Below are 23,984 nucleotides of genomic sequence, written 5' to 3' on the forward strand. Positions count from 1 at the left end.
AGCCTCCAGCTGTCTGCCTAGCCTTTGCTAGCTAATAAAATAGGGGGGACCCCACATCATTTTTTTGGGGGGGTCCCCCATTTTAATAGCTAGTAAAGGCTAGGTATTCAGCTGGGGGCTGATATTAGTAGCCTGGGAAGCTCCGTGGGTATTACCCTCTTCCAAGGCTTCAAACATCTGCCCCAGCAGTCTGCTTAACCTCCGCTAGAGACTAAAATTATGGGGAACCCCACGCCAATTTTTTTTTTTTTATAAATCCTTTATTTTAACACGAAATGACAAGTACAGTAACCAACACTGTCACTGTACTTCATATATATGTGACTGACATGTTTCTATCTATCTAATCTATGTGTGATACTCTATTTTTCTTTTCTGAATTGTCGGGTACAGATGCTGAATTGCCGGTCGGCTTTTTTAAAGAGACAGTGCATGAAAACACTATTATTTTTTTAAATAAATCCTTTACACTAAATGACAAGTACAGTAACCAACACTGTCACTGTACTTATTATATATGTGACTGACATGTTTATATCTATCTATCTATGTGTGAAGCTCTATTCTTTCTGTTCTAAATTGTCGGGTACCGCTGCTGAATTGCCGGCCGGCTTTTTTAAAGAGACGGTGCACGAAAACACTATTATTTTTTTTAATAAATCCTTTACACTAAATGACAAGTACAGTAACCAACACTATCACTGTACTTCTTATATATGTGACTGACATGTTTCTATCTATCTAATCTATGTGTGATGCTCTATTCCTTCTTGTCTAAATTGTCGGGTACCGGTGTATGCCGCTGCTGAATTGCCGGCCGGCTTTTTTAAAGAGAGCGTCTTCTGAGCAGTTTGTCAGCTTTTGGACACATTTGAAGGTGTTTTCTATGTGTTTCTATGTGTTTTTGTTTGCCTGCCATTGGTTTTAACGGTGCTCGACGGTGTTCTAAGGTGTTTGACGAACAGTTCGACGAACAGTTCCTCGAACATCCCGGTGTTCGACGAACCGAACCCGAACACTACGGGTGTGGCTCAACACTACTGACTACCAGACACTGCTACTATGCCCTAAAGGTTTTTCTTGGCTAGATGTAGTAAAAAATTGTTATTAAATACAAAGGTGGTGTAACTTGGTACAGATGGGCTACGCCAATGACTAACAGACAGTGCTACAGGCCCAAAAGTATTTACTGGGCTACATGCAGTAAAAAATTGTTATTAAATACAAAGGTGGTGTAGCTTGCTACAGATGGGCTACTACAATGAGTAACATACACTGCTACTATGCCCAAAAGGTTTTACTGGGCTTTATGCAGTAAAAAATTGTTATTAAATACAAAGGTGGTGTAGCTTGGTACAGAAGGGCTACTCCACTGACTACCAGACACTGCTACTATGCCCAAAAGCTATTACTTTTCTAGATGCAGTAAAAAATGTTATTAAATACAAAGGTGGTGTAGCTTGGTAGAGATGGGCTACTACAATGAGTAAGAGACACTGCTACAGGCCCAAAAGTATTTACTTGGCTAGATGCAGTAAAAAATTGTTATTAAATACAAAGGTGATGTAGCTTGGTACAGATGGGCTACTACAATGAGTAACAGACACTGCTACAGGCCCAAAAGGATTTACTGGGCTAGATGCAGTAAAAAATTGTTATTAAATACAAAGGTGGTGTAGATTGGTACAGATGGGCTACTACAATGAGTAACAAACACTGCTACTATACCCAAAAGGTTTTACTTGGCTAGATACAGTAAAAAATTGTTATTAAATAAAAAGGTGGTGTAGCTTGGTTCCAATGGGCTACTACAAAGAGTAACAGACACTGCTATCAGCCCAAAAGGAATTACTGGGCTTGATGCAGTAAAAAATTGTTATTAAATACAAAGGTGGTGTAGCTTTTGACAGATGGGCTACTCCACTGACTACCAGACACTGCTACTATGCCCAAAAGGTTTTACTTGGCTAGATGCAGTGAAAAATAGTTATTAAATACAAAGGTGGTGTAGCTTGGCACAGATTGGCTACTACAATGAGTAAGAGACACTGCTACAGGCCCAAAAGTATTTACTGGGCTAGATGCAGTAAAAAATTGTTACTAAATACAAAGGTGGTGTAGCTTGGTACAGATGGGCTACTACAATGAGTAACAGACACTGCTACAGGCCCAAAAGGATTTACTGGGCTAGATGCAGTAAAAAATTGTTATTAAATACAAAGGTGGTGTAGCTTGGTACAGATGGGCTACTACAATGCGTAACAGACACTCCTACTATGCCCAAAAGGTTTTACTTGGCTAGATTCAGTAAAAAATTGTTATTAATTACAACGGTGGTGTAGCTTGGATCCAATGGGCTACTACAATGAGTAACAGACACTGCTACAGGCCCAAAAGGATTTACTGGGCTAGATGCAGTAAAAAATTGTTATTAAATACAAAGGTGGTGTAGCTTGGTACAGGTGGCCTACTACAATGAGTAACAGACACTGCTACAGGCCCAAAAGGATTTACTGGGATAGATGCAGTAAAAATTGTTATTAAATACAAAGGTGGTGTAGCTTGGTACTAATGGGCTACTCCACTGACTACCAGACACTGCTACTATGCGCAAAAGGTTTTACTTGGCTAGATGCAGTAAAAAATTGTTATTAAATACAAAGGTGGTATAGCTTGGTACATATTGGCTACTACAATGAGTAAGAGACACTGCTACAGGCCCAAAAGGATTTACTGGGCTAGATGCAGTAAAAAATTGTTATTAAATACATAGGTGTTGTAGCTTGGTACAGATGGGCTACTCCAATGAGTAACAGACACTGCTACTATGCCCAAAAGGTTTTAGTTGGCTAGTTGCAGTAAAAAATTGGTATTAGATACACAGGTGGTGTAGCTTGCAACACAAATAGGCTACTCCACTGACTAACGCACACTGCTAGAGGCCCAAAAGGATTGGCTTAGCTAGATTTAGCCAAATGCTGTGAAAAACTCTTGCACAGCATTGGCACAGACCTGCCTGGCAGAAAGTGCTAGGAACTGCTGTAACCTAGCCCTCTAAAGGGCTGCAATTACAGCTAGTCCCTACTCCCTAAACCTATCTGTCTATTTAAGAGCAAATTCGCTTGCTATTCACTCAGTTACAAAATGTAGCGCCCACATCAGCAGCGGTGCCGTCTAACACTCAGCTGCAGCAGTGAGAAAATGGTGGCAACGGGGAAAATGGCTGGGTCTTATAGGACAAGGACATGTGACATACACAGCCAATGACACATGCCCTTGCTTGTGTGAAAAAAAAGCACTTCGCTGCGTGTGTGCGCTGCTGATAGGCTGACAGACTGCACCTCCCCACTGTAAATGTGGGAAAGAAAAAAAAAATGGAGATCGGCATTATTTCTGCAGAGATCCATCCCCTGCCCCTCTCCCCGCCCACTCTACACTGAAACTGTTTATTAACATTGATTAACAGTATTACTGTGAAAAAATCCAGATACGGTTTTGGTGCATGAACAGTTATCGAACATAGCCTCGTACAGCCGGATTTTTTGCAAATCGTTCCGGTTCGTCGAACAGCTCGAACACCGCCCAAAACAGCTCGAATTTGAGATTGGCGAACAGTTCGAGTCGAACACCGCTCATCTCTACCTAAAACGTCTGATACAGCAGTGTGTTTTAAAATAGTTTTTTGAATGATTACCACTGGTTACCATCCATTTTACCCTAGCTAGGTAAGTTGAGATCACTTGGATATTATTAAGACGGTATTTGCATTAAAGAGCAAAAGGGGTTGAATATGGTGCATAGTCCCAGCAGAAGGCCTATTCTTTCCATTTAAAAATAACTTTAAGTCAATTAAATTGCGCGGCTGAGATGGTAAGATCTCTCCGAGATCAAGTTATTAATATGAGCCAGCATTTCCTTAGAAACAAATTTAACTTCTGTAGCATATCAGTCAAGTGACCTGTTACGCATAATTAAAGGAGTATCAGTTACCACTTTTTTCTCAAACAATGAAGCCAATTTTTGGTGTAAATTCGGCAAAGATGGCTGTAAATGTTAAGGGGACGGTTGCAAACAACTTTATTGAATAATGGAAAGCAACCGAACCCGGGGTCCGCGATGCAGCCTGGTGGACTGCGGCCGAACACCTTCCGGGTGAGAAGGTAAAACAACCAACTTAAATAACAATCCCCTCCGTGTTACAGTGACACGCCCAGGGGGATGGGGGACGACTCGGCGCCCGGGCCTTGTTGTTGCCTGATCTTGGGGGATGTTGCGGTGGCCAACTCCCGGGCCCGTATCCTGGGGTCACTCTTAAAGGAAGGGGAAGTAATATGGGATAGGGGAATGTTCATGAAGCCACCTCTGGTGTCTGGTGAAGGTCACCAGCGCTGCAACAGTCCTCTGAGGCAGGTGTCAGGGCAGCTATAGATGGTTCGGTTCCCCACAGGTGGAGAAGGCCTCAGGACAGAGTAGAGAGGGGGTAGAATAGAGCACTGGCGGGTGCAGAGCCGTGGAAGAAAGAACAGAGGCGGTAGTTGAAGTCATCCAAGTCTTTACTCACTTTGGTGTGAAGTCAGCTCAGAGCTTCTGCACACTCCAGGCAGTTCAGGAGCACTTGTCAGGACCCCCGCTCTAGTGTGCTCCTCTCTTGATCAACTTCTCCCGCCTTGTGTCCCCCACTGAGTCCGGTATGGGTACTGCGATGTCCCTTGTGGGTAACGTGTAGTTCCCGGACCGACTGGGTGCCCTTTTTGGTGACTTGTGGTGAGGACGTGGCGTAAGGCCGGGTCCCTCTGGATAAACTCAGATTAGGGCATACAGGTGGCGACTCCGCTCCGTCCGTATCCCCCTGGGATCCACATAAGCCTCCGGACTTTTCCGACAGAGACGTGAAGTGCAAAGTCAGATAATCGGGGACTGGTACCCCCTCTTTCGGCAGGGTCTCTCTGGCTGGGTCAGAATAAGGTATGCAGGTGGCGACTCCGCTCCTTCCGCACCCCCTGAGATCCTTTCGCCTGTGGAGCCTATCTCCTCTGCTCCCCTCCTTGGCCTTCTTGCTTGGACCCTGACCGGGGACAGAGGCAGTTATAACTCTGCCCGATCCCCCGTCTCGAGGCCTGAGAACGGGAACTGTGGACCCTCAGCCGGCTGCAGTCTTGTGCTGACTTGCCGTCCCAAGGACCCACGACCAAAGACCTTGTTATTAAAATGGCCTCCAGTTTTATAGAATTCTAATTAAGTGCTTAAGTAAATGCTTCCTCCACCCTCACTCACTACATGGTTCCCCCTAACTTTGGGTCCCCCCAACTCCTCCATTCAGGCCCGGGGCAGCACTATGGTGCTATAGGCCCCCTTCAGAACTGGAGTGGTGTAGTGTTGAGTGTGTGGTTGGGGTCCTGTGTAGTACTCCATCCTTACCTGGGAGAGGAGATACCACACCTCGGTATTAGGTGCAGTACCCCTGTGGCGACTGAACCCTCACGGGCGCCACAACAGCACACTGGAACGGGAATAGGGATTCGCACTATCTCCGTTAACAGCACGAGAGATGTGCAATAAATAATGTATCTTTAGTCCTGTTGCAGCACAGGGACTACACAGTTGGCGCTAGGATGCATGTGTGACTCACGCCAGCGAATACGTGCTCCCAGCCGGCGTGCTACCGGACTGAGGAGTATCTCTCCACGTGGCATACAGGTGGTACCGGGAATGGGATGTCTGAAGACGGCTCGGGGAGTAAGGCGACCCCTTTGTCGGAGACAGACTGTCAGATGAAGCTACCTGCCTATTTCATCTAAGTCTGCCTATTTCCACTAGACCTGCCTGCCAGAAACTAAAGCACACGTGGAGCCCAAGAGACCAAGCGTCCACGCAACACCATCACAGCTCAATGATCAGAGCACGCCGCCATGTTTGTGGGGGGGCTTTTTAAAGATTAAGCCCTGCCCACCGTCGCACCATTGGTGATGTCACCCGCGACCAATCAGGTGGTGCCAGGTCACCGGATCAGCTGACTCCCAAACCCCCAATCACGGTCCGTCATGTCACAGGCATGCTCAGTACAGAGAATCCTGGACTTTGGCTTTAGCAGACCGGTCTCCCTCCGCAACCTATCCTTCATGTTGCTAGGAACAAACACCCGAGAGACAACCTGTACATCTCGTGTACCAGCTAGGCGTTGGGACCGACGACGATGCTGAGCAGCATCAGAACCGGAATGGGAGTCCACAGAGTCCACAGAAGGTTCTGGACCCATTTCAAATACAGCAAACGCCCATCACCTAACATTATCCTCCCTTCTAACATCCCCCTCCACTTGAAGCTCATTCTCCTCAAAGAGCAGGGGAGCATGAAAGTGGTCTACCGATTCACAGGGGTGATCCTCAGATCCCTGATCCCTCCAGTGTACTGGGTAACCTTTTTTTCCACAAACCATCTTAGACCCCATAATAGCCTGCACCTCGAGATTGTCACCCCTGGTGTCTGTAGCAGGTTGGGGTTCAGCGAGTTTTGTCAGGTGAACGGGTTTAATGAGCGACACATGGAAAGTGTTGTGGCTCCTCAGGTGTCGTGGTAACTGTAACCGGTACATTACAGAGTTTACTTGGGCCAAAATTTTGAAAGGACCAATAAAGCGGGGGGCAAACTTAGCAGATTCCCCACGTACTTTAGTATTGCGAGCCGTGAGCCACACTCTGTCGCCCGGATAGAATACGGGAGCAGGACGACGAAGAGTGTCAGACGACTCTCTTATTCGATTCTGGGAGGCCAATATAGCCTCCTGACTATGGTCCCAAACCTCCCGCGCCTCCAGAGCCAAATCTCTGACCCCTGGTTCCATAGGGGAAACTGGCATAGGATCCAGAACGCGTGGATGTTGGCCATTATTCAGAAGAAGCGGAGTCAGATCTGTGGAGTCCGCCACGGGTAACGGGTGGAGAAGGCCTGCCAGACCTTGACGGGATAATTTACCTCTCGCACAGAAGGCACACTCAAGAACATATTCCTTAACATCCTGGCGCCACCAGGGCCACCAATATGACCTTTGAAGGAACTTCATGGTACGTTTGACCCCAAAATAAGCTCGGATCTTAGGGGCATGTGCCCAGGAGAGCGCCTCATTTTGTAGATTAGGGGGAACGAACGTCCTACCCGAAGGAACCTGGTTTAAGGACACTGGAGCCACCCTCCGCATACTTCCCGAAAGAACGGTGAGCCTGGGCTCGTCAACGTCCTCAGCCGTATCCATGGACTGGGACAAAGGGTCTACCCGGGGGTTCTTTTTGACATAATCTGACAAGACCTGGGTCTCGGGGACAGACAGAGGATCTGTGCCGGAGGCAACATCGGTAGAAGGGTCAGAGACTACCCTCTGGGTGACTGTAACTATACACTGAGACACACAATTCTCACTCCAGGAAGAAATTCTCCCCGTATTCCAGTCAATGTGTGGAGTGTGACAACGTAACCATGGAAGACCCATTAACACCTCATCTAATCCACCGGGAATAATAAGAAAGGAGACCTCCCGGTGACCCTTAGGAAATGACATGGTGAGGGGAATCGACTGGTGGGTGATTTGCGTGTCCAGGAGTGAACCGTTGACTACCCTAATGTTCATTGGTCTTGGCAGTAACTCTATAGGGATGGCATGCTTCTGGGCAAACGTAGATGACAAAAAATTGCCATCGGCGCCAGAGTCCACCCACGCCTTGGCAGTAACCGTGGCTGCTCCGAAGAACAATGTCACCTTATACAATAATTTGCAGGAAGAAGCCCCAGAATCTAACACACCTCCTCCAACGGTGGTTAGACACACTCGTTTTCCTGACTGCTTGGAACCCTTATTAACGGGGTACTCCAAGAGATGTGCAGGTCGGGAACGAGAGGAGCTAGACTCAGTTCGGGATACTGTATATCCATAGCCTCAGGCTCCGGATCGGGAGTCGCGGGTTTGGAAATTGGTCTAGAGAAGGATGTTGCAAACCGACACTGAGGTCTGGAAACCTCCAGCTCTAACTTGTGTTCTGCATGACGCAAGTCTATTCGGTTAGCGAGAGAGATTAACTCCTCCAGGGAGGTTGGAATCTCTCTGGTAGATAGAGCATTTTTAATATGCCCAGCCAGACCCTTCCAGAACACCGGGATTAAAGACAGCTCAGACCAATCCAATTAAGCCGCTAAGGTTCTGAACAAGATGGCATAGTGGCTGGCGGTGACCGAACCCTGGACCAATGCAAGAAGCTTAAGAGCCGTATCATGTGTGACCTGAGGACCTAGGAAAACACTCTTAACACTAGAACTACCGCATGTTTCATAATACCTATAACTACCATTAGGGGTCATTTTGACCCCCATTCAAAAGTACTGACTCTGGAGTAAAAATAACTTTTTTTTGCCAACAAATTAAAGAACATTTATTTTAACTTAACTTTGTTAAGATCAAGTACAGCAGATTAAATGCATTTTCCTTTTACATGGTCATATCATGCGGTGTCCAACAGTTAACACAAACAGTACTTTCTTCCACTTTCCCAGTGCATTTTCCACAAACTGGTTTGTTACAGCTTGCGCAAGTTATAATTGTTTTGTTTTCATTGCATCTTCCAACTCCACATTTTTGACGCTTGCGGATTTCTTGTCCTTTTGTTTGTGGTTCAGACATTGCGGATGATGGGCCACTTCTTGATTCCAAATAATTCTTGCGAAGGTCTAATGTCAGCTGAAGAATGAACTCCCGTCTGCTAATTTGACTCCCAGTTGCTGTTTTATAGAGTATTGTTGCGTTTATAGCTGCTAAATCAAGTACATTACAAAACACCTGAACAGGCCATCGGCGGCTTCCAGATTTTGTGGTGTACTTTCGAGCCATCTGGTCTACTGTGTCCACTCCAACCTTTGTTTTATTGTAAAATTTCACCGTTTCCGTTTTTTTTTTCTTGTCGTTTCCAATTGCTACATCTGGGTGAAGACTACTGAGCAAAATGACATTCTTATTTGGTTTACCTTGCTAAACTGTAAGAGTGATGTCTCCATTCTTCATCAGAGTAGTCTCATATGTATTTGTTCGTAGGTTTTTTGCCAAAGATGGAATCTCTTTTCTTGCACGGTTCATCATTCCCACAATGCTTGTTCTCTTGGCTTTCCGTGTATTGGTGAAAGTGAAGTGAAAAAATTATCTGTAGTAACATTTCTTCCCTTTTTCAAAATTGGATCCATTAGTTTGAGAACAATGTGTTGTGCAAGAGACCGATCAGCCAGTCGTTGTTCATCTTTTCCCAAATATGGAAACCCGTTGCAGAGGTATTTGGATTCTATGTCAGCTACCAGCCAGAATTTTATTCCAAATTTGTCCGGCTTATTGGCTATATATTGGGTGAAAGGACATCTTGATTTAGTTGGAAAAAGCTGTTCATCAACTGTCAGGTTTTGTTCAGGTTTGTAACACAGTATACAATTTTGAATGAAGCGATTCCACACTTCAGAAAATAAAGCAAACTTGTCATTCTTCAATGTATCAGATGGGGTGGATTTGATGTCAAATCGTACAAATGGCATCAATTCTTCGAACCTACGTCTCGGCATAGTGTCTTGAAAGAAGTGACGACCCCAAGTACTTGACCACAAGGTTTTTACAGAAAGACCATTTGCATTATATGCACCCCTCGCATATAATATTGCAGTAAATGCATCAAGCTCGATTAGAGAAACTGTCCATTTATCATCTTCAAGTTTCTGACGAGCCTCCATTTCTGTACACTTTTTTATGTGGCGAAGTATAGGTTCATCAATTAGCAACCTCCATGCACTTGATACATTCCCATTGATGATCTTCCGTTTGGCATAAGGGGTGGGTCCAGCTGTTTCTCGTAGAATGCTTTGTTGGGACAGTCGGCTTGTAGATGCAGAAGCAATTGGGACAACTTCCCACACAGTTCCATCGCGACAAGTCTCTTTATGACCCACAGCAGGTGGAATGTCCACTGTACCTTTCTTTCTCCCTCTGTATCCAAAATATTGTTGTTGGGTCCCTCTTCCTCTACCTCTCCGCAATTGTGGTGTGGCCGTACATCTTGTTGATGTAGTAGGACGTCCATCATCCTCTCCAGAATCTTTGGTATCGTCAATTATATCACTGTTACTGCTGAATCTGATTCTTCGGAAATATCATGAGGAAAATATTCTTCATCAGACTCTGAGTCTATTTGTTCCTGATTTTCTTCTTCTGACTCATTTTCAGATAAATTCTGAAGACATTTCAAAATTTCATCACTTGTCAGACCCCTCTCCTTACTCATGCTTCAAATATATGTCGCAAAAAGGGACTTGTAAGATTGCAGAAGTAATAAAACGACACTGTACAAACATGCAGAGTTGTAGCTTCAACTGTAATGTTTGCTACTGAAGTGCAGACAGAAATCGCTAGAAGAGACATGGATCAAACATGTTCAGACAAGTTTAGACAAAACAAAATGCTGAATCATCCCTGATATGCAAAGACACAATTACACTCTACAACTAGGGAGAAGCACTGTGATTTTCTGTACTCTGTAATATTACGTGACTTGCCTACTACTACTTTTATGTATGGGGTCAAATTGACCCCTTCAGTACTTATAGGTTTGAATTGTAAAATCCGGGCCCCTGAAAAAATTACAATTCATTTTTGTGTCCTAAAATATACACTACCATGAATAAATAAAAGTCACAAAAACTCAGAACTCATTTGTTAAAATTTTAGAAATTATAGGAAAAATAAATAGCAAAATGGTCAAAATGACCCCTCCGGTAGTTCTAGTGTTAAGGGCATTAAGAAAGAGACCCGCATTAGCCACTACCGGGTCATTGCGCTCCCACAGAGGGGTAGCCCACTCCAGAGCCCAGTGGGAGAGTAACGAGATGACATAACCCACTTTGGCCCTTTCAGAGGGGAACCGTGCCTCCATCATCTCCAATTGAATGGAGCATAGGTTATTAAAGCCTCTGCAGAATCTGCTGTCACCAGAAAATTTTTCCGGGAGAGCAAAACGGGGTAATGGAGCAATTGCAGCTGCCGCAGAATTTACCACAGCTGAGTTAACCAGACTGGCTGCTTGAGAAGCCGCCTGGGTAGCTACTGCAGTAATATCAGCTACCGGGTCAGCTTGTTCCAGAGTCCTAAGTCTGGCCTGAAGTTGCTGTATATAGTGCTGCAGTTGCTGGTTGTCAGCCATGTTCGGCAAGACCGTGGTGCTCTGATACTGTTAAGGGGACGGTTGCAAACAACTTTATTAAATAATGGAAAGCAACTGAACCCGGGGTCCGTGATGCAGCCTGGTGGACTGCGGCCGAACACCTTCCGGGTGAGAAGGTAAAACAACCAACTTAAATAACAATCCCCTCCATGTTACAGCACACCGGAACGGGAATAGGGATTTGCACTATCTCCGTTAACAGCACGAGAGATGTGCGATAAATAATGTATCTGTAGTCCTGTTGCAGCACAGGGACTACACAGTTGGCGCTAGGATGCGTGTGTGACTCACGCCGGCGAATACGTGCTCCCAGCCGGCGTGCTACCGGACTGAGGAGTATCTCTCCACGTGGCTTACAGGTGGTACCGGGAATAGGATGTCTGAAGACGGCTCGGGGTGTAAGGCAACCCCTTTGTCGGAGCCAGACTGTCAGATGAAGCTACCTGCCTATTTCATCTAAGCCTGCCTATTTCCACTACACCTGCCTGCCAGAAACTAAAGCACACGTGGAGCCCAAGAGACCAAGCGTCAACACAACACCATCACAGCTCAATGATCAGAGCGCGCCGCCATGTTTGTGGGCGGGCTTTTTAAAGATTAAGCCCTGCCCACCGTCGCACCATTGGTGACATCACCCGCGACCAATCAGGCGGTGCCAGGTCACCGGATCAGCTGACTCCCAAACCCCCAATCACGGTCCGCCATGTCACGGGCATGCTCAGTACAGAGAATCCTGGACTTAGGCATTAGCAGCCCTGTCTCCCTCCGCAACCTATCCTTCATGTTGCTAGGAACAAAGACCCAAGAGACAACCTGTACATCTCGTGGACCAGCTAGGTGTTGGGACTGACGCCAATGCTGAGCAGCATCAGCCCCAGTTGGACCATTATGGTAACATGCTTATCAATCCATCCTTCCAAGTCCACGGTCTCCATCCTCTTCCTTCAATCCTTCCACACAACTCCTCACTATAGCATGTCTTCACTTTCTTCCACTGGGATCAGTCCCCTCCCAGGTCAGAAGTGATCACACCCTCCACCTTAAACATTCACTGTTCGCTAAAACAATGAAGAATATTCTAGAAGCCTTCATCTGAGACTGCATGTATGACCCCCTGTGGTGATGGCTCCACTGTGTCTACAATCTATACACACATAATGAGATTATTGGCTGTTGGAACAATGGTTAGATACTCCTGAGATACAGATATCCTGAGATACAGATTAGTGGAATGCTGGACATTTTACAAGTGAATCTAGTGCACATACTGACAAGTTAGCAGAACTATATAAAACATAACAAGTACATCAATAATAAAACACAGTAATAATATTGACAAAAATGGTGGTGCGTTGCTGGAAAAGTATCATAGTCTTTAGTAAGTGGGCAGCTCCTCACATACCTCCCCCACTTTTTCAGCATGGGCACAGATGTAAGAGGTCTTGCCTTTATGAGAATGAAACTTTGTATCATCCAGTTTCCTCAAAGCATATTCCATGTCGTCCTTGTGAATATACTCCACATTCCCCATTCCACCCAGGTATACGTCAGTGTAATAGACATCTCCAGCTTCTCTCATTTGGTCTTTCAGATCCTGCCAACTTCCCGATGGGGGAAGCCCTGAGACGAGGACTCTGTATTTAGTTCACTGGATCAGTGGTCTGTTCCTTCCACTGGGTCCTCCATATTCTCCCCCTGATCCCCAGTTTGTCCTGGTAAACCCCACATGTGCCCGATGAGAACCAAACTTGTATCCATTGCAACCAACCCCAGAGTGCTGACACTCAGTTAGGGGGATGGTCACTTGGCGGCCTGGTAAAGGGAGCTCTGGGGGAACAGTATCTTGGCTGACGAGGGTGAGGGTAGATCCAGTGTCCTGAAGTCCCTGGGCCTCCTCCCTGATGCAATTTATCTCCCCCATATTACATTCCTTCATTGTGGCAGTCATTGCATTTTGTGTATTACTCACCACAGGTGGGGGGTTAGTCTGCAGATAGCGTCGCTCCCTCTCGGCTGAAGCAGTGAGAACCGGTCTTTGGCTTTGGGTTACGACATTGGCCCAGTGGCACACCAATCCTCGTCCTAGGTTGTGATGTAGGCTAGAACATTCCCAGCATTCCCTGGCAAAATGCCCCATACGGCCACAGTTCTGGCAGTTTAGCCCTCCTCGCCCGAACACAGACCGAACTTGGGGGCTTGGGAAACCTCGCCCTCTTTGTGAAGTCCAAAATCCCTGCAGTTCCTCATCTGGCCGGTCCATGGGTCTCGATGGCCTCCCTGTAAAAACCTGTTCCTGACTTACTGGGGCTGTACTTCCACGTTGCCCTGGTCGATTAGCAGACCAATCATCAGCCAATCTTGCAGCCTCATCCAGGCTAAGTGGTTTTCTATCTGCCACCCATTCTTTTAAATTACCTGGGAGCTTTGACATAAATTGTTTCAGCATGACTATTTCCATTACATGTTCTGCTTCCCGAGCACTTAGTCCTTCTATCCACCGAGTGCATGCCATACGTAGTGTAATAGCAAACTCCCGATGCGTGTGTGCAGCGGGCTTGTCAGTCTCCCAAACCTTGCTCTGGTAGGTTTCCGGCAGTATGGAATACCTCTCTAGTAATGCACTGTGAATGGTAGAGTAACATCTCTGATCCCCAGAAGACAAGTTATTAAAAGCTTCTCTTGCTTGATCAGGCCAACGCTCAAAAATCTGGGCCAGTCACTGACTCACACCTCATGCAGCAGGCAGAGGTTCTCAAATAACTGGAGATGTTCATCAATATCTGAGGTGTCCTTGTTAAACTGTGGTATATCCTGGTACCTTAAAGATGCAGGCCCCTCTCTCCTGTTATCCACTGCCATCTGCGATGGGGCAGGTGGGGGTAGTGCTACATGCACACCCAGAAATTTGTTTAACACTGCCACCCGCTCCATCTCCATGGCCCGCGCTCCTAGCGCTTCCAGCATCCTCCTCAACTCAGTCGGTCCATCCTCCGTCATCTCTTCTGCAAAGTAACCGCTCGGTAACTTTCCCTGGTATGCTCTCCAAAGATAGGTGATCCAACCTCTTGCCACCACTTGTAAAGATCTGAGGTTGTGGCTTGTAAGTAATCAACCAGGCAGGTTAACGATGCAACAAATATTTTATTGATCACAGCCATAAAGCAATTCCAGATAAATGGCCAAAATACCGTTCTCTCAGTCCTCAAGTTCCCAATCTGGGTTCAGTAGTTCCATTGGCTTTGTATAAGGCCATACTCACTGTCTCCCAACTTTTTTTTGGCCCACAGATTTCGTATCTCCAGCCAGTATAGTCTGTAGCCACAGTCCATGATCCTCTAGACCAGGGTTCCCCAACTCCAGTCCTCAAGGCCCACCAACAGGTCATGTTTTCAGGATTTCCTTAGTATTGCACAGGTGATGTAACTATTGCCTGTGCTGATGATGGAATTATCACCTGTGCAATACTAAGGAAATCCTGAAAACATGACCTGTTGGTGGGCCTTGAGGACTGGAGTTGGGGAACCCTGCTCTAGACGGCAGATAAAACGATGAAAGCACAGGTATCCAGTAGCAGCAGTCCTTTTAAGAAAGTTTACATCCAAACGACATAATCCATAATGGTAACATGTTTATCAATCCATCCTTCCAAGTCCACAGTCTCCATCCTCTTCCTTCAATCCTTCCACAAAACTCCTCACTAAAGCTTGTCTCCACTTTCTTCCACTGGGATCAGTCCCCTCCCAGGTCAGAAGTGATCACACCCTCCACCTTAAACATTCACTGTTCGCTAAAACAATGAAGAATATTCTAGAAGCCTTCATCTGAGACTGCATGTAAGACCCCCTGTGGTGATGGCTCTACTGTGTCTACAATCTATACACACATAATGAGATTATTGGCTGTTGGAACAATGGTTAGATACTCCTGAGATACAGATATCCTGAGATACAGATTAGTGGAATGCTGGACATTTTACAAGTAAATCTAGTGCACATACTGACAAGTTAGCAGAACTATATAAAACATAACAAGTAAATCACTAATAAAACACAATAATAATATTGACAAAAATGATGGTGCGTTGCTGGAAAAGTATCATAGTCTTTAGTAAGTGGGCAGCTCCTCAAAATGGCCAATTCACATTTCAAAAGATCCGCTCATCCATATTATAATTAATAAAACTAGACCATTATTTGCATATTATTTGCATTTATAATTTATTGGATATAATTTGATTATATCTAGTGTAGGGATTTAACGCTTTGCCAGTCAGCAGCACTGACACACAGGCACAAAGTTATTATGGTGCACAGGAAGGTTTATTAAAGTTCATGACACTTACAGCATAAAGCAAAATATACAGCCTTCCTCTGGCATAAAAGAAAGCAAAGGAAAAACAAAACAGTCCATATGACAGAACAGTCTCACCTATTGAGTTACACATCCGGCATTCTCTCAGGTTTATTCCGAGTCTGAACTAAGACAATACTCCTCAATCAGTTTTGGTCAGCAATAAACTGTTTCCCCACCAACAGCATGCTTCCTGGTTCTATATAAAACAGTGCAGGTGAATTCTAATCAAGATGTGCAGAGCCAGGAATTAATCTTGTTAAATAGGTAAATTTGCACTGCGCTAAGGACCAAGGTGTAGAAAAAAGGTCTCAAAGTGGTAAAATTAGTGCACTGCACTTGGGTGGGTCAATGAAAATATATAATATTTAAAACATCGGTTTTATTGGGTATAGATAAAAATTAACAATAAAAGGATAAAAGCATTGGACTAAGATCATATGGTTGAAATATGTTAGGATGAGGTCTCAGTTGAGATCCAATATGATCCGGTTGTTTTAGAGGGGTACACCAATAAGTGTGGTGGTAGAGGTCTTCTGCTAAAGAGGGGGAGAGTAAAGAGGAGATGAATTAGTGAGCGCAGTGACGACTGCTTGGATACTAAGGAGTTAAAAGAGCGGCGATAGTTACCTGGAGTTTTTAGTAGTTCTGATATGTGCACACAGGTGGCGGAGTCATCCACGTGTATTGGTAGGGAAGATGCTATTTGGAATCAATAAGGCATAGTTAAGTCTCCCAAATTTAACAGTTTGAGTAAATATATAAGTCTTTATGAATATTTACCATTTGTTGAACAGAGGTTGTCTTTATTGAAGTATGATGCTGGAGGGTTTTTAGGACCAGTTGGTGGGGCAGCAGTAATGAAGGTTTCTTACTTTAAACCTGGGTAAATGAGTAAGTGAATGTAAATGTGACTTTGATCAAGTGGGCACTAATAGGATAAGGAAAATTACCTGCTTTTGAGGAGCATGTCTATTACAAACAGTGCGCTCTGGGGTAGATGCATCATCCCTGATGAAGAAAGCTGCCGCTTTCGAAACGCGTCGGAATTGATCCTTCTGCCACACCGTACCTAACTAGATCACGTGCTCCACACATGACCGTGACGTCACGTCGGGTCCTGAAAGGCCCTGCACCATCGCCGCACTGCTATGCGAGGTAACTACGGAGCACGAGTCACCGGCCGAGACTCTGCTCCCACACTCCTTGCCCTCTCTCCCCACCGCTGACTCCACTACCTAGGAGAAACAAGTCAAGCACAACGGAACGAAGGTAAGCTGTATATCTCCGTCACTTACAGCAGAAGGCACAGCTCTCAACAACGCAACATCCAGCAAAGCTGAGCCACAACTCTCATGCACCTGGGCACCTCGCAGTGCAAATCAGCACTACGCATCATTTGACATATACTCCCTCTCCACTACATGTCGCACCAGCACCTTTAGCTGAACCACAACTCTCATCCACCTGGGTACCTCACAGTGCAATTCAGCACAACGCAGCAACTGACATATACTCCTTACCAACTACAGGTAAATTCCACTGGCCCCAGTAACTACATAATGGACTAAGCGATATTGACATAATTTTACCCTATCCAATAGGTTGCACCAGCACCTTTTGGATTATTTCCTCTACAGTACAGACTGAAGGGTGAAACGACGCCCCAAGAATCTTTAACAAGAGCTCCACACGCATCTACCCCAGAGCGCACTGTTTGTCATAGACGTGCTCCTCAAAAGCAGGTAATTTTCCTTATCCTATTAGTGCCAACTTGATCAAAGTCACCTTTACATTCACTTACTCATTTACCCTGGTTTAAAGTAAGAAACCTTCATTACTGCTGCCCCACCAACTGGTCCTAAAACCCCTCCAGCATCATACTTCAATAAAGACAACCTCTGTTCAACAACTGGTAAATATTCATAAAGACTTACAGTACAGACCAAAAGTTTGGACACACCTTCTCATTTTAAAGATTTTTCTGTATTTTCATGACTATGAAAATTGTACATTCACACTGAAGGCATCAAAACTATGAATTAACACATGTGGAATTATATACTTAACAAAAAAGTGTGAAACAACTGAAAATATGTCTTATATTCTAGGTTCTTCAAAGTAGCCACCTTTTGCTTTGATAACTGCTTTGCACACTCTTGGCATTCTCTTGATGAGCTTCAAGAGGTAGTCACCGGAAATGGTTTTCACTTCACAGGTGTGCCCTGTCAGGTTCAATAAGTGGGATTTCTTGCCTTATAAATGGGGTTGGGACCATCAGTTGTGTTGTGCAGAAGTCTGGTGGATACACAGCTGATAGTCCTACTGAATAGACTGTTAGAATTTGTATTATGACAAGAAAAAAGCAGCTAAGTAAAGAAAAACGAGCGGCCATCATTACTTTAAGAAATGAGGGTCAGTCAGTCCGAAAAATTGGGAAAACTTTGAAAGTGTCCCCAAGTGCAGTTGCAAAAACCATCAAGCGCTACAAAGAAACTGTCTCACATGAGGACCGCCCCAGGAAAGGAAGACCAAGAGTCACCTCTGCTTCTGAGGATAAGTTTATCCGAGTCACCAGACTCAGAAATCGCAGGTTAACAGCAGCTCAGATTAGAGACCAGGTCAATGCCACACAGAGTTCTAGCAGCAGACACATCTCTACAACAACTGTTAAGAGGAGACTTTGTGCAGCAGGCCTTCATGGTAAAATAGCTGCTAGGAAACCACTGCTAAGGACAGGCAACAAGCAGAAGAGACTTGTTTGGGCTAAAGAACACAAGGAATGGACATTAGATCAGTGGAAATCTGTGCTTTGGTCTGATGAGTCCAAATTTGAGATCTTTGGTTCCAACCACCGTGTCTTTGTGAGACGCAGAAAAGGTGAACGGATGGACTCTACATGCCTGGTTCCCACCGTGAAGCATGGAGGAGGAGGTGTGATGGTGTGGCGGTGCTTTGCTGGTGACACTGTTGGGGATTTATTCAAAATTGAAGGCATACTGAACCAGCATGGCTACCACAGCATCTGGCAGCGGCATGCTATTCCATCCGGTTTGCGTTTAGTTGGACCATCATTTATTTTTCAACAGTACAATGACCCCAAACACACCTCCAGGATGTGTAAGGGCTATTTGACCAAGAGGGAGAGTGATGGGGTGCTACACCAGATGACCTGGCCTCCACAGTCACCAGACCTGAACCCAATCGAGATGGTTTGGGGTGAGCTGGACTGCAGAGTGAAGGAAAAAGGGCCAACAAGTGCTAAGCATCTCTGGGAACTCCTTCAAGAGTGTTGGAAGACCATTTCCGGTGACTACCTGTTGAAGCTCATCAAGAGAATGCCAAGAGTGTGCAAAGCAGTCATCACAGCAAAAGGTGGCTACTTTGAAGAACCTAGAATATAAGACATATTTTCAGTTGTTTCACACTTTTTTGTTAAGTATATAATTCCACATGTGTTAATTCATAGTTTTGATGCCTTCAGTGTGAATGTACAATTTTCATAGTCATGAAAATACAGAAAAATCTTTAAATGAGAAGGTGTGTCCAAACTTTTGGTCTGTACTGTATATATTTACTCTAACTGTTAAATTTGGGAGACTTAACTATGCCTTATTGATTCCGAATAGCATCTTCCCTACCAAAACACGTGGATGACTTCGCCACCTGTGTGCACATATCAGAGCTACTAAAAAACTCCAGGTAACTATCACCGCTCTTTTAACTCCTTAGTATCCCAGCAGTCATCACTGCGCTCACTAATTCATCTCCTCTTTACTCTCCCCCTCTTTAGCAGAAGACCTCTACCACCACACTTATTGGTGTACCCGTCTAAAACAACCGGATCATTTTGGATCTCAACTGGGACCTCATCCTAACATATTTCAACCATATGATCTTAATCCTATGCTTTTATCCTTTTATTGTTAATTTTTATCTACACCCAATAAAACCGATGTTTTAAATTTTATCTATTTTCATTGACCCACCCAAGTGCAGTGCACTAATTTTACCACTTTGAGACCTTTTTTCTACACCTTGGTCCTTAGCGCAGCGCAAATTTACCTATTTAACAATTTTACTTTTGGTATCTCTCTTGGCACCATCTGGACAAGTAGTGGCTCTTGTTCTAAATTTGCTGCAAGCCTAATTGACCACCTACCAGCGCCACTGCCCCCTTTTTATATTTATAGGAATTAATCCTAGCCTACCTGCCTTCACTACATACCCTCCTTTGCCCAAAGAAGGATCTGGCACCTTCTGCCAACCAACCGCGAGCCCTATACTGCCTTGGCTTGATTAATTTGACATAACACACCTGTTAGGACTTCCTTTTCCTTGATTAGTGAACTTTATAGTGGCCCCCACCAAATCTTTCTACCACTTCGTAGGGTCTTTGCCACTTGGCAAGGAACTTGCTCTCCAATGTGGACACCAATATCAGCACCCAATCCCCAGGTTCAAACTGTTTCACTCAAATTTATTTCAGTTCTTCAATACAAAAAGTGAAACTCATATATTATATAGAGTCATTACAAACAGAGTGATCAATTTCAAGTGTTTATTTCTGTTAATGTTGATTATTACAGCTTGCAGCCTCAGCAGTGCCACAGGCTGATAGCTTCCATGCCACACCGCATTGATGCAGTACTTGATGTAAAAGGAGCCCCGACCAAGTATTGAGTGCATTTACTGAACATACATTTCAGTACGCCAACATTTCGGATTTTAAAAACATTTTTAAAGCTGTTGCTATAAAGTATTCTAATTTACTGAGATAATGTCTTTTGTGTTTTCATTGGCTGTAACTGTAAGCCATAATCATCAACATTAAGAGAAATAAACACTTGAAATAGATCACTCTGTGTGTAATGACTCTATATAATATGAGTTTCACTTTTTGCATTGAAGAACTGAAATAAATTAACTTTTTGATGATATTCTAATTTAGTGTGAAGCACCTGTATTTGTAGAGAAGAGCAGATCTGAAAAAATTGTAATTTACTAAATTGGGTCTTTTCAGGAACTTTGATTTGCATTGAAGTGATTTTCTATGAATTGAACATCTATTCAGATGCCAGAGCATAACAAACAAAAGATGTAGAAAAGAAAAAACTATACCCACGTTACAAGCTCACCAGTCCAGCCTCTTCGCTGCTCGCTGCCTACCATCCAGTCATCAGAGCCGCTTCTTCTTTCCCCTATCGCAATCACATCTATCGGTCTGTTTACTCTAGACCGGGATTTCGGTGAGAGAGAGTAGCATTAGCATTGAAAAAGATGTATTACTCTTTCAAAATGTATTTTCTTTATATTTGCCCTAAATTTACTTTTTTTTTTTTTTACAGAAAAAAAAAATGAATTTTGTAAAAAAAAAGTTCATACTGCAAAAGCAATTAAATGTCCAACATTAGCAACAAAACAATTAAGCAATGTTGTAGACATTGAGTAAACATAAAACAGAGAGATTACAGATTTTTGTCTTATTGTAGAAAATTATCCCAGGAATAGAAACTTGTTCCATGTTTTAAAATATCTTATTATAAAAAGACATGTACAAAATAGTTCATGAACAGACTATTTTAATTTGCTTATACATTTTGTTATTAAATATGGCATCTATAGTGTTCTAAGGAGCCATTAGGCATATCCACATGCCTCCAATTATACACAAAGGCATACAGAGCTTTCTCCTGTGGGATTCTTAAAAAATTGTTAGCATGATCAATTAGATTCTATATTACATTAGTGCTGTCTCCAGAAACATCACTTCTATTTGAGAAAAGTTCCACTGAGCAATGGAGAGGCACTTTAAAATTATGTACACTAAATTTGCAGCACTTTTTTAATATTACTTGTGATTAGTGAATATTTTTTCAGCATTTTCCCCATTCTACAGTATATACTGTTTAAAAAAAAATCACTATTGTTCTGCATGCATGTGAAATGTGCCTCAAAAAGTATAATTTGTCCTACAAAATTAACTCACTAAAAAGCCATATTGAAGCTAAAATTGTATAAATAATATGGTGGATGGATGCAAAATTTAATTAAAAATGTATTAATATAGATTTCAAAGACATACAGCAGATGTAATATAGATTTCATAAAAAGTTGAGCCAGAACTTTTTAATTTATGAGTAGTGATTTGTAGGTAGAATTTTGCCAGCCCTGCATTTGAGTAAGTGGATTTCTGACTGGCTGAAGCTTCACCTCTTTAATGCCTTATAATGCTGGGGCAGTGTTTCAGTTTGACAGGTTTTTAATATTACACATACTTAGACGTTCTAAAGCTTTCAGAATTTATCAATGTTCCATTACCATCATAAAGATAATAATTTTTCCTCATTTAAAAATGACTAAAATGGAATTTATTAAATATCACTGTAAAGATTGATATTTTATTTTAGCCAGAGGTTAATGTTTTCCCCACATAATATCCTGGCCTCCATATACCACCAAATGGAAAACATTGGTGACAAATTGCATGATGTTTACTATGATAATTTGGCCCCCACTAAAATAACAAAAGTTTACACCAACATTTATACAGTTATAGCCCCCTTCACATGTCAGTGATTGCAGTATATGTGGTATCCGTTTTATTCACACATACCCATTAAAACCTATTAACCTATGCAGCTGTGCACATGTCCATTTTTTACCAGCAGTATGGATGACAAGAATCAATAAAAGTCTATGAGTCGTGTAAAACACATACAGCAAATGGATGGCAACCGAGTGCCATCCGTTTGCTGTACATGTTTAACTCTATAAAGTATAGGCAAAGCTTTGGAATTGATTTTTCTTTTGCTGTACTGGAAAAACACTGATGGCACACTGATCCAAAACACTGATGACACCGGTTCTGTTTTTTCTGGTACTGCTTTTATACGGACGTGTGAAATGGACCATAGAGAGATAAAAAACAAAAATACATCTAGATTTAGATAGCAAGATAAATTAGATAGCAAGAATAGATTTGTTGTGATTCTTTTGAAACCAGGTTTGTCATAGCTGTCAAGGCTCTGTAAAAGCAATGGCAACAGAGCCACAGTGCTCTCACTGAAGAAACATATCCTCAGAAACCCTCTACATAAATCCTATAATACTATATATGCATACAAATAATACATTCATATTTACCATTCTTTATAATAAAGGCTTCAATACCATGTCATGTAAAATGATGTCATATAGTTGCAGCATGTGTATTTTGTTGGTTTGATATGCAACATGCCCAGTAACTATAGGAGCTTGAGCATGCTATTATAGCTGATGTTTAGTAGTGATGAGCGAGCACTAAAATGCTTGAGAACTCGTTGTTCGAGTCAAGCAAATTGGAATGCCCGAGTGCTCGGTCCGAGTAACGAGCACAATGTAATTCTATGGGAAACTAGAGCATTTTTACGGCAGTTCCCCCCAGCAGTCTGTAGAGGGCCTAAAAATTGCCCAAATCGATGGGAACAGTGCTCAGATGACATGGGAACAGCATGGGGAAGACCCCTGGAAGCATTTCTGACTCCCAGATCACTGCTGTCAACAACGCTGTCAGAGGTATTACGCCACTTTTACAAACTCACAATAAAACATACAAAAACGAAACCATAATGGATTTTCCTGGGAAATATGTTCAGGAACATCCATTCCAGGGTAATGACTTGTATAAAAGGCAAAATAAATAACCAAAAACTAAAATGTTCCTCCACACCTTGGGATATGTCCACACGCAGCGTTTTGGATGCGTTTTTGCACTTTTACATTGCTTTCAACCAAGACAAATGCATTCACCGGGAAATGTCATTTTAAGTCTATGTGCCCACGATGCAGAAATGCTCTGGATTTTTTCCTGAGCGTTTCTGCATCTCCCTGGCAGAAAAAACGCATGCGGCTTGTACATGCGTTTTTCCTGCCAGGGACATGTGGATGTGAAGCGTTCTTCACATGTATTTCCGCATGCGGGTTGACAAGTGCTTTCCAAGCGATCTTAGCTTGTCAACTTGGTCACACTTTATAAATCCATGCAAACGGCATGGATTTATATACTGTGACCTTAAAGAATGGTAAAAAATAAAAAAATAAATCTATACTTACCTTCTGATGGCCCCCGGAGTCTTTATTCGCTCCGTCCTGGCTTGCCGCAGCTCGCGGTACACTGCACTGAAGGATCTGCCGTCACATGATTATGACGTCAGCGCAGGTCCTTCAGTCCACCGCTGCCGGGAAGCGAAGACAAGCACACCGCAGGCCATCAGAAGGTAAATATAATATTTATTTTTTATTTTATTCTTTTTTTTACAGGTTCTATGGTACCCGGATCTGGAGGAGAGTCTCCTGTCCTCCAGACTAGAGATGAGCGTTGTTCGACTCGAACTGTTCGCCAATCTCAAATTCGAGCTG

Source organism: Phyllobates terribilis, unplaced genomic scaffold, assembly GCF_046119375.1.
Source record: "Phyllobates terribilis strain yellow unplaced genomic scaffold, ASM4611937v1 Scaffold_11__3_contigs__length_659146591, whole genome shotgun sequence".
Lineage (NCBI taxonomy): Eukaryota > Metazoa > Chordata > Amphibia > Anura > Dendrobatidae > Phyllobates > Phyllobates terribilis.